The sequence below is a fragment of the Myxine glutinosa genome, chromosome 5 (assembly GCF_964187855.1).
Source record: "Myxine glutinosa chromosome 5, kmMyxGlut1.1, whole genome shotgun sequence".
Classification (NCBI taxonomy): Eukaryota; Metazoa; Chordata; class Myxini; order Myxiniformes; family Myxinidae; genus Myxine; species Myxine glutinosa.
Genome location: NC_136265.1, coordinates 49,212,312 through 49,225,202, shown reverse-complemented (window position 1 = coordinate 49,225,202; position 12,891 = coordinate 49,212,312).

The window sequence follows — 12,891 nt, the reverse complement described above, 5'->3', positions numbered from 1 at the left end:
ATTAACACACTTTACACTACCCGGGGTCTTTCCCTGCAAATCCATTGGCCAACTTACACGATGGGTTCTAAAAACCAATTCCCATTGACCAAACTGTGGTGCTTCTCCATTTTGGGGTCTCACTCCCCCGATTCATCTCCCGGTGCCCTTGCACAATTTCTGGGCTGAGACGTGTAGCTCTCCCAGCAGGTCTACCCACCTGCTCACCTCCACCACTGTAGTTGCCACCCGAGCTTACCTAGCTCCTCACCCTAACCTAACTAACTGGGGAAGGCCCCTCCTGGCTCTGTCACCCCACTCGGTGCCCTCTGGCACTGGGCTACCCGGGTCCGTCCTCCGGATCCTCAGGCCCCATCCACAACTACCGGCTCCCAGAGCCCACCTGCGGCCTCACCTGGCCGACATCCTCACAGTGGTGGAGTGCCCAAACCAACTACACACACTAACAGGCTACACGCCCAGCCATTTCCACAACACTAATGCACCCATCCAAATACCATTCTTCCACCACGCACCACAGATGCCAATATCCAACCACAATTTACCTATACCCTCTACCTAACACTTACACTACCCTCCCCGGGTATTCGTGATGGGGGTCCATCTTTCCCCCACTCACACCTTCGCACCATCCACTCCACTCCATAGTTTCCACCATACTCACTCCACGACCATCCATTCCAATACTCCATATACTCCACACTCCATGTATTCCACATTCCATGTATTTCACACAACCATTTATTCCATACACCTGTTGGTGCACACCTGTGCACTCACACCTGGTGCCACCTGCACCCTCCTTCCTTCCTGGACCATTTGGTCAACACCACACGCAATCACCACTACTCCCTCATACACTGCCCCATACACCTGTTCAGTTGCACACCTGTGCAATCACACCTGTTCCTTACACATTTTTCACAATACACTTCCAATCCTCAAACACACGGCATCATCTCATCTAACTACTCCCCTCTGAAACTTGCGCTTCCCAGTCGCCCCTTTAAACTATTGCGCTCCCTCGTCATTATCATCCAAACTAATCTACCTGCGTCCCCACTACCGGTATCATTGTCACTGACTAATCTTAACGTTTCCTATTGTCATCTTCGCTAGATCCCTACACATTATCCAAACCCTCCCTCGGCGAGCTTACACTGCCATAAACCCCATACATCTAGTGCTACTTTGCCCCCGCTGTGAGGGATGACAGAGTTGCCATCCCACCACATGGGGCATCTCCCACTACCAATTTTGCACATCAAATTTCAACAAATCAAAAATTTGCCAATCACTACCCATCATCTGCCAATCATTACTGCCAATCCTTTGCCAATCATCAAATTTTGCTTTTTTCTAATTTTGGGTCCAAAACACTATTCTCGTCACACAGTCTACTCACTAATGCCTCTTGGTGCGCCAATTCACGTCTACAGCCCGGCTTCGTAAAGCCGAGCAATGAAAGCGGGTGGTTTGGTGCCGGCGGCTGGATGCGTCCGACACTCGGTGAAGGGAAGGAGGTTTACCCGGGCCGAGATCCCACGCACCACCTCGGCACGGAGCCATCCCATGGCCCGATCTCGACCTGCCGGAATGCCTCAACAAAAAGGGGTCGCCATGACGACCCTTCCTATCGGGCTGCCCGTTCCGCCTAGCGGAGCACGGACGCGGCCGTTCCAAACGCGGCCCAGCGTGGATCACGTACGGCGGTCCTTTCGAACCCGCCGTGGTTTGGATCCCCGCTGGTCCTCGCGGCACGCGAAGCTGCCCGACGCGCACCGAGGGCCCGATTCGGCTAAATGTCCTTCTAACCGCTAACCCGGTTACCGTCGATGCCTCACCTGCATGCTTACACGCATACGCTACCCCTTTCACCCTCACTGAGCTCGATGCTCCAACGCCGCCCGTACACCCCGCATACTTCGTTATTGCACTCGTTCTTTCGCTCACAGACTTGGTCACACACCTGACCACCGAACACCTTGGCACACACTCGTCGTTCGCACACCTCACCAACACACCTCTTCGCGCCCCCTCCTCGGTCACCTCCTCTGTGACAATCACAGGTGTGCTCTCACTCGTACACCCAACCACGTGCCTCACTACCAACTCAAGTGTGCATTCCCACACACGCTCTACCATTCCAGGTGTGCATCCTTCCATTCCAGGTGTACATCCTCTCTCACCTGTCACAACCAACTCACGCTCCGTGTCACTCTCACTACTTTCACCACCACTCTTGACAATGCACTCACCCTTACTCTCGACAGCGCACCCTTTCCTCATGCACCTGTCCGTTACACACCTTTCTCGCGCACCCTCTTGCGCACACTCTCCCGTTACATCCTCTGTAACACTCACCACAGGTGTGCATTCTCCCTTACTCTTGACAGCGCACTCTTTCCCCATGCACCTGTCCGTTACACACCTTTCTCGCGCATCCTCTTGTGCACACTCTCCCGTTACATCCTCTGTAACACTCACCACAGGCGTGCATTCTCCCTTACTCTTGACAGCGCACTCTTTCCCCATGAACCTGTCCGTTACACACCTTTCTCGCGCATCCTCTTGCACACACTCTCCCGTTACTTCCTCCGTAACACTCACCACAGGTGTACATGCTTCCGTTACATCCTCTGTAACACTCCTCACTACGCGCTTCCATGTGCTCCCTCGCACACGCGCTACGACCGACTCACTCTCGACAGCACCCTCACTCCTCGGCGCGCACTTTTTCCTCACACACCCCAGATTCGGACATTCTCACACACCTCCTCTTTCGCACACCGTACCTGTCGCACACTTCACCAACGGCCTCTCACGAACACCCGGATCCAAATCAACCCCCAAGCCGACTGAAGCTTTCCTCACATCATATGCATTTCCGAATATATCGCCACTCACCTTGGCACCTCGTCTCCGCACCTCCTTCGCCACCTGCAAAGTCTTTATTTGGTTAGTGAGCACATCATTATGAGTTGAGCACCGACCTTGTACATATTCCATCACCTCCTCCTGTATTTCTCTCTTAGTTTCTGTCCGTCTCTTCTTAATTTCACTCACCCCTTCTACCACTTCCTCTAACTTTTTCTTCACCTCTTTTATTTCCCGGTGCGTCTCCTCAATTTCGTCCTCTAAGGCTACCTTGACCGTTTCTATGTGCGTCCTCACCTGCCGGTCCTTCGTCTCCATTACCTCTGTCACCTCATCCAACCTCATTGTGAGTCCCTCACGTACCATCTGACATTGCCTCTGTGTCGCTATTAAGTCATTTTTTATGTCGTTTTGTGTCGCTTTTAACCCTCCTAGTACCGCAGTGTTCCTTTGAACCTGCTCCGTTAGTTCTTTTTGTCCCTCCGTCAGCTGTTCCACCTCCTCCGTCAGATCTTCTATGCCCCCTTGTAACTTTGCCGTCCCATTTCTCACCTCTTTCTCTATACGCTTTTCACCTCGCTTTACCTCCTCGCGTACCCCCGAGACCTCCTCACTTACACCTCGTCGTATCTCCTCCTTCATCTCCTCCCTCTCTTTTGTAGCTGCTGCCCTCATCTGTCCCAATTCATCCCTCTGAGCATCCAATTTGGTTTCTACCCCGATTTTTACCTCCTCTATCTGCTCTCCCATTTGTTTAATTTCTCGGGCGGATTGCTCCCCTATCTCCCGCAATTTGTCTTCCATCCTATCTTCTAACCCCCTCAACCCATTTTTCACCCCCTCTATCTGATTCTCCTGGGCAGCCATTCTATTTTCCACCCCCGTTAACCCATGTTTCACCCCTTGTATCCCATTGTCTAACCCCTCACCGGTACCCCTCGCTTCGTCCCTCATTTTGTCCATAAGGGCCCCCATCATTCTGTTTTCCATTTTTTCACTATTAGCCCTCGCTTCGTCCCTCATTTTGTCCATAAGGGCCCCCATTTGCAGGAAAAAAAAGGTTCGAATCCACCAGCGGCGCTGCTACGGTCACGGGCGCGGTCGCCGTGGCCATGTGCGAGGCGCCATTTTGCGTGCCCGTAACCTCGTGCGCGAGAGCGCCATTTTGTGCGCCTGATACCCCCTCAACCACCTCCTCATTGCCCTCTTCCACATACATTTCCCCGAGGTCCTGGGTCGATTCTACCCCGTCTATCTCTCCCATCGGCATCCCGTCGCCTTGACCAGCCATGGCGCGATTTCAAAATTCGGGTTTTGCTTTAAAACACAAATTTCCAGCAGCTCGTAATTTTGAGTGCGTTAAGCGCGCTTCGGGTCCGATCCGACACTCCTGACACCAATTGTTACGCCAATTGTACAATTGTGTCCAAAAGTTGGGCTAAATGAATTTAGTCCCAGGTCCGAATCCGACACTCCTGACACCAATTGTTACGGTTCGCGGTTAAGGATGTTGTTTGCCGAGCGAAGGCACCGCGACCTAACAGTTTTTCCCCGACTCACCCGATTCACCCAGACGTTGGCCGTATCGCGCCACAGCTATTCAATATTGAAACCTCTAAAGCGACTGAATGTAAAGAGGAAGAAGAAGAAGACGTACGGAGGAATAACAGGTTTTATTAATTATTTTCACAAGCCAAAGCAAAGAGAGCAGTTGGTTATATACAGAAAATGGAAGGAGCAGGCACACAGTGAAATCTTTAGCTTACCTATACAAGCTTAATTAATAAACCCCAGGACAACGTTAAAGACAGACGGATGATCACACTTACACGGGGAAATGCAGGCAGGAATGAATGGCTTGGAGATGGGTGGCTTTTAGAGGCAAGGAAGGTTCAGCGGGTACTGGGCACGGTCGGGCCAGAAGGCACCGCCGTCAAGTAGCCGAGCTTTGGTCCCAAACTGCGCGGGCGAAGTTCCTTTCTCTGTACTGCTGCCTCGTGCGCTCCTTGCGTTGCCCCGGTCCGCTTTTCCTGCAGCGCGGCACGTCTCACGGCGGCTCGGTCACACCTGCTCGTCTCCAGCGCATCTCCTGGACCCATCTCCATAAAAGCTCATCTCGTATCTCTTTGGGAGCGTCCCGCAGCGGGTTATATAGGCCCCGCCCTTCACCCTTTTCGAACCTTCCCCAAACGTTCTCTCTCCGCCCTCTCAAGCCAAACCCCTTGTTCTGGGTTGGATGAGCGGGGCCGACTTACTCCTCCCTTCTATGACGAGGTGGAGACCCGCCTTTCTTCTTCGGCGTTACCTCGTGCGTAATGGAGTCAAATGCAGCAAAGTGGACGGCAGATGAAAATGCAGGGAAGTGCCTAAAGAGGCAATTGCAGCAAAGTGGCGAACCTGGCACTTGGAAGCTGCCATGGGGCGTCAGAGGGCCTACTCTTATTTAATTCGGTGCAATGAAGAGTCAAACTAGTGGGAAACACATCCTTAGCCTACACAGAGAATAAGGGACTAACTATTTAAAAGGATAATCCTATCGTGTCCTGTGTGTAGGTTTATGGAATTAACTAAGAGGACGAGCTGCGACCATTCTTTACATTACGAGGGTCAGTTACACACAACAAAACCATACTTTTCACTTTCGTTACACTTTCTCAAAATTGTTACACTTCTCAAATCCGTTACACTTCTCAAATTCGTTACAATATGTATAGGGTTGTATATATACAGGTTGTATATCTCTATATATACAGATTTGGCATTTAATATGGAATTATTTTTTGTGGGGGTGAACTTACTTTTCAAGTTGACTTAGAACCAAAAGTTCATTGGAATTATGTTGAAATTATTCTAGATTTTGTTAATGTGACCTTTAAAAGAAACAAAAACCACATTTGACATTTCGAAGCAAATAAATAGATCCTTGAAAGTGATGTAAACTGATATTGAACTCAATTCACGGACAGTACTGTGTCAAACTTCTGCACGTTTTCCAGAAGTATTTCTTTATTTTGCACATTAGCCAAATTTTTTTTTAACAAACACAAAAGTTAAATTACAACTGGTATTACGGACAGTAAAATTACAGTTCAGTACGTCGTGTAACCCCCACGAGCATTCAGGAGAGCACGTACACGTTGAGGCATGCTGTTCACGAGATTTGCCAAGGTTTGGACAGGAATCGCTTGCCATGCAGTGACAATATATAACCACCTTTAGAGGCCATTTTTCCCCGCAAAGCGGGGGTTGGCCTTTTTCGGGAACCGTGGTTGTTGTTGTTTTTCGGTCCCCTTTTTGAAGCAATGTTTTACGGCCGGATGCCCTTCCTGACGCCAACCCTTTTTGCCGCCTTTAACGACAAACAGGGAATTACCAGTGAACTGGTACTCAATTAGCCGACCTCGGAAGGATGACAGGCTGAGTCAACCCCCCTGGCGTTAATTCAGCGATCGACCGGGATTCGAACCCAGGATCCTAGGATCCTAAGCCGGCACCCTAGCCGCTAGCCCAACACCAGGGTTTACACCAACACCAACACCAGCCGGCCTGCTGCAATTCACGCACAGTGGTGGGCTGCTGGGCCAAGTTGTCGATTTGACGCGTTAATTCTGCTCACAAGTTCTCTATCGGATTCATATCCGGGGACATGGCAGGCCACTCCATATGCTCTACACCACGGTCAGCAAGAAAGTGTTGGATCATGTGAGCATGATGAGGCCGTGCATTGTCATCTTGGAAGACAAAGTTTCCTCGAAAGGCTACACGAGCAAATGGAAGCAATGTTTCTTCCAGAATGGCCCTGTACTTGAACTGGTTCAGGTTTCCATTCAGAACAACCAGGTCAGTTTTTCCCCCTGCATGAAAAGCAGCCCAAACGGTCACCCCACCACCTCCAGCTTGGACTCTTGGCACTATACAATCTTCGTTGTAGGCTTCATGCACTTGTCTGCGCACTCAGACATGGCCATCTTGACGATAGACCAGAAATCAAGACTCGTCACTGAAGATCACGTGATTCCAGTGTCCTGGCTGCCATTGACGGTGCTCTCTGGCCCACTGCAATCGGCGCTGGCGGTGTTGTCTTGTCAGGCGTGGCTTTCTCAGGGGATGCCTGGCACGATAGCCTGCTTGAACCAGTCGTTGGTTGACTAGCCTTCTGGATACAGGCACATTTGTCAGTTGCTGCCACTCAGCCCTAAGCCGATTAGCTGACTTGGTACGGCCATTGCGGACTAACTGGTGCAGCTGGCGATCACCCCTCCTTGTGGTTCTGCGGGGACGTCCTGGCCTCGATATTGGAGGAGGGACACCCCTCTGAGCATTTCGTTTCGGGATCTTTGACACCTGACCTTGAGTGATGCCATACTGCCGAGCAATAGCACGCTGTTTCATGCCGGAATTTCGTAAAGCCACCACTCCATGACAAACAGCATTGTCGAGTTGAAGGACCATCTCCAGAGGAAGCGGCAATAACTTTTGTAGACGTGCAGCAGTTGTTTTCCACTAATACAGAACGCAACAACCCTTATATACCCGATTGTGAAGCCAATCATCAAATGTACCTGTCCGTACATTTTGTCACGCCACCTGTGATATAATCCGATTATTGACTTCTTGCTGCGACAGACAATCAGTGACATGGTTCTTTTAACAAATAAATCACCAAAGTGTAAAAGAAACTCACCAGATTGATATTCTGAGTTCAGAAAGAAACCCAAGTCAAGAAAAAAAATATATTCCATATTAAATGCCAAGTCTGTATATATACAGTGCGTATCAAAAAAAGGTAATCCGAATTCAAGGGGTTAATATGCAAAGGTTATTTCGTTTGACAATTTACATGTGGTTTACCAATTATGAGGAGATCCTCAGCTTTCCATTGATGCCTTTCATGCATCATTGCTGTCACACATGACCGAGTACATGTTCATTGAAAATGACAAGTTCAAATCGCATTTTTACAAGTTTGGCTCAATTGATTGATTGACAGTATCTGAATTTATAATCCGTAATGACGCACTGCTAGATGGTTCCCCTGGAGCTTTGCAGGCAATGCGGACATGCATGGCGATGACGTCATGACGTTCGCTCATTAGGTTGGAGAACCAGATTACAGATACCAATATATATATATATATATATATAATTTGTCAAAGTTTTGACCATTGACTAACACCATGGAGCTTCTGTCGCACAAACATGAAGTCATGAGCCAACCAGAATGTCAGTTTCCTAATTTACAACTTTCTTATTGGTATTCTGTTCAAACATTTCATCATCATTTTGATTTGATGTCAGGGTGTATTGATTATGTATCTCATTGAATCAGTTATGCTACATTACCAGCTGCGTTGGAGAAGCAGAGAGGTGCTTTAACCAGGAGAAGCAGAAGAGTAATGACCACATATTCAAAAGGCCAACACAAGGCGAGCTTGTGCACTTTTCCTTTGGGGTTGTCTCTGGTGAGAGCTCTCACCATGCAAAATGCATCGTTGTGCAATTCTACTTAAGATGGGTCCTTAAATTGATTTCTCCAAGACGCAGAGGGTAATGCATGTAACGTGATTAAACTGACGTAGACATGTTGATGCTTCAAAGCAAAACTAATTACTTGGACCCATGCCAGTGGACTTGAAGGTTGTAGTTTAGCTTTAGAATGACTCTCATGAAGGAGTGCAACCAGAATTGTGTCTGTGTGTTTTTCTGTGGTTGAGGAGGAGTGGGGGACGGGGGGAAGAAATTACGAAATTGAAAGGAGGTGGGGAGAGATGGTCTATTTGTAGACAGGTCTCTTTTCAAAAGCTGTGGGTGAGGCCCAAGCCCCTGCCCAATCCCCTCACCTGTCCCCCTTTCTTTGCGCCCTTGCTCACACATGAAATCCCAACGTAAGATCAAGGTGGACAAGCGCCTTTTCTGTCGAGAAGGATTTGAGGAACACCTGAAATATTGATGAGCTCAGGACGTGAAGCCGAACCCACTAATCACAATTCCTGTCCTGGCAGGCTTACCATTTCTACCTTGTATCCATTTCAAACTCCCATTGTCAGCATCCATGGTGCTCGTCCAGGAACATGGCCGGTCGATACAACTGTTTTCTGCTCATTGTAAGCTTGTTGTGTGGTAGACCCCAGCTCTGGGATTTGTTGCAATGGGCAGCCAAAGGATTTTGTGATGGTCACAGTGTGCACAGCGAGGCCTAAATCCTTCTAATCCATACAAGTCATTGTGTAGAAAACAACTTTTGATTCATTGCATTGTACGTTGAGATTGTGTTGTGGCTTTTTCTTTTATTTGTTTACTTGCTTACTTGTTGAATGCATAGCATTGAACCAGGATACCAGAATTGTATCATTATTGAAGCATAGCTGTACCTGTGAACCCTAATAACTCGTATACTTTCAGCGAAAGACTTGTGCGCTTTAATGTCCACCAAATAAGATTAGCGGAAGGGTCCCCTCGCTTAACATCCATCGGGGGGACCGAACACTTTGTGATGCCCTGCCTGTAAAGCAGCAATTCTAGTTTGGAGTCTCGTTTCTGCAGTTCCCCAGCGTGTGGTGCAAAAATAAAATAAAAACCTGATTAAAACTAGAACAGCGCTCTGTGGAGCGCATAGTCTCACCTCGCGCACTCATTTTGAACAAAAATACCATAGCTAACTGAACATGTTACTAGTATGGCCCTCTGCTAGTATGGCCCATATTCCCGTATCGTCCATGCGCTCTATGAGGTCACATACATTGCCATTTTCCGTAGCTGTATTGTTTATTGATTCACTAGCAGAAGTACCCGGCGTTGCTGGGCGGGGGAGGGGAACGGGGGGGGGGGGGAGGGGAACGGAGAGGAGGGGAGGGGGTAAGGAGGGTGAGGGGGGAGGGGGGAGGGGAGGCAGGAGGGGAAGGGGAGTGGCTCACGTTTCTGAGTGAATGTGGCTCACGGTGTGATGCCGATCAGGAAGAAGAAGAAGCCATACTACCAAATTCGTACACTTCCGGAATTGTTTGATTTATTTGTATTCAAATGTCTGGTAATTGTTTTGTATTTATGTATGCGAATGTGTACTTGTATATAACTGTCATTCATTTAAAAAGGCTTCGGCACTATCGAGCGATTTTTATTTTATTTTTTTTTACTCCAAAAAACGAACTTTTTATTTTCAATTATTATTATTATTATTATTATTATTATTATTGTCTGCCTAGAACACTCCTATGCACTCACTGATGAACCTCTGAAAGTTTGATGAAGATCCGTTCAGCCATCTCTGAATAAAACGCGGACACACACACACACACCCAGACAACTCGCATTTATATATATATATATATAAATCGGGATTTAAATTTAATTCAAAAATTGATCCAGACGTCTATTCTCTTTCAAACATTCAAATCGACAGAGGTAGTTATTTATCACAGCATCTGTGGAATGTTCACCCTTTTACTCAACTCCGTTTCGCTGTTATTTGGTGGAGCAAAAAGTCAACTGAGCTTCACAGATATTTAGATTATTAGGATAGTTAACGAGCACTTTTGTTTAAAGGCTAAATTGTCAATGAAGATGAATATGATTTTTCTTCAAACTATATTCCACATGGCTAGTCGATTTAAATGTATTAAGTTTTGCATCGATCTGTTAAACGGTCTGGAGAAGAAGGTTTTTTTTCGTTTTATTTTCAATCCAATATGGCCACCAGATCACGTGAATGATGACGTCATACATTTAATTCTTCACTCACTTCAGGTCATAGATCAGATAAATTAGGTTTCAGATTTTTCGGATACGGATTTCCGGATTTCGATTCAGCCAATTTTTCAGATAAGGATTTTGATTCAGCCAATTATGGCAGGAATAACACTTCACTGATGATATCATGATATCATTCAGCCAATCCTGACAAATCTCACACTCTTACAATGTCTCTCCGAAAAGATCGACTGGACAACCCTCCCATCTATTTTCTCAACAATCCTCTCCAAGAAGTTCTGTCGCTCAAGCTTTTGGGTCTCGCTATCTGCCATGATCTTTATTGGGAAAACCACATTTCAAATCTGGCCTCCAAAGCCAGTCGCCGACTGGGCATCCTCCGTCGTGCGAAGTCCTTCCTTGGCACACCTGAGCTCCTCACCACATACAAAGCTTTCATCCGCAGCTCAATGGAATACTGTTCTCCCCTCTGGGCCGGTGCTCCTGCCTCACACCTAGCTCGGCTTCACGCTGTTGAAACCAAAGCTTTCAGAATCATTGGAATCTCCCGCGATGAAGCTAACTCCAAGGGCCTTTCACTCACTCACTGCAGGCAGGTTGGTGGTCTTTCTGTCTTCTACCGACTCCTCTCCGGCCTTGCTCCCCCAGCTCTCTCTGTGCTCTGTCCCCCAAATATTCCTACAGGTCGCACAAGATCTGCCAGCAACCCTCTGATGGTTAAACTGCCGAAATCTCTTCTCTCTGCTCACCTTCACTCTTTCATTCCTATTTTCTCCCACCTCTGGAACAAACTCCCTCATTCTCTTCAATCCCACTCCTCCCTCCAGGTCTTTAAAACAGCTGTTCACCACCATCTCTTATCTTTCCCCATCCAAAACCTTGATCTTTTCTACCCCCACTAATTCACCCCAGATCCACCTTGTTTGAAATTCCAACTTCTTTCCTGGAAGTCCCGGCAGTGTCCATATGTTTTATATCTCTCCCACCCCCCCTTCCCATGCCTCCTCCCCCCAAAGCCCTCTCCCTCCCACAGATCTCTCGATGTCCCTGCTCTCAGATGTTGTGTTTGTGTTCCTCCCCCTCTCGCCCCATCTTGTCTACCGCTCCCCATGTTATATGTTTTATGTGTCGGTTTGTCTTTCTGTGTGATTAATGTTAGCTCTTTCACGAGCCTCGATCTTGTATACCAAAAAAAAAAAAAAAAAATCACCCAAATGCCCCATGTGCAGTTGATGAATTGTGCCAAGTTTCAGGTTTTTTCCTGATGTGGTTGCAGAGAAGATGTCCAAGTTGTTTCCTCTGAAAGCAATCCACTGGCCCCGTCTGAAACAACTGGTTCTGGTACTGTCCCCACATCCAAATTCCACATTACCTTCCCGGTGAATTAGTTATCCCCGATAAGGAATGTGCTCTCAAGGTTTCCGCTATTTATTTTTCTAGGATGGTCAAGCGATTTACCGTGAGCAGAAATGTTGGCTACCGTCTACCATAGCGAATCAGTGAGGTGAACTCCCGTCTACTTATTACATACTATGTCTAACCAATCGAGACTACATATTATATTACATACTATGTCTAATCAAGCTCGTATTTATAAGAAGATGCAGTGTCACATGAAAAAGATGGAGGCCCTTATGCACAAAATCCCCTTAGACAGTCAACCTTGTCACTAAACAAGACATGGGTTCCTCATACATCCCGGGAATTAGACAAGCAAGGTGGACAGATAGAGGGAAGAGAAGTCAGTAGGGTATGGTTTTTGACCCTGGAGGCACCGTTACATGAGCCGGACGGCTCATATGTAACAAAGTGTGAAGTGCAGTGTGGTGCAGTAAGTAGCATGTAGTGCCAGCTAGGAAAGTGCGAGTCAATGAGGTGTCTGCGCTAGAAGATGCAAGGGTATATGGTGCGTGTGTGAAAGATGTGTAAGAGTGATCAGTTCTGCTGGCTTGGTCAGTGCCCATTCTGTCTGGGGATGTGCCCGTTCTGTTTGGTGAGCGCCCGCTCCGCTTGGTGCTCTGCTCGCGGAACTCGATCAAACCGGCCAGGTCACTCTCTCCAGGATATGAACTCTGCACCTTGGAGCTCAGCACTGACTCCTTGGGCTGGACTTCTTCCTTGACCCTAAACTCCCGACTCCGCACCCAGCACCGATTTACTGACTGACTGGCTCTCTAGTTCTTCTTTAGGGGTCTTTATTACCCTTCATACTGTCTCCAACCATGTCGGCTCTTTGGCATCCAGCTGCCACGATTAGCTGGCATGCTGTGATCCAGCCATGGTGATTCATCCCTAGAGCACAGGCAG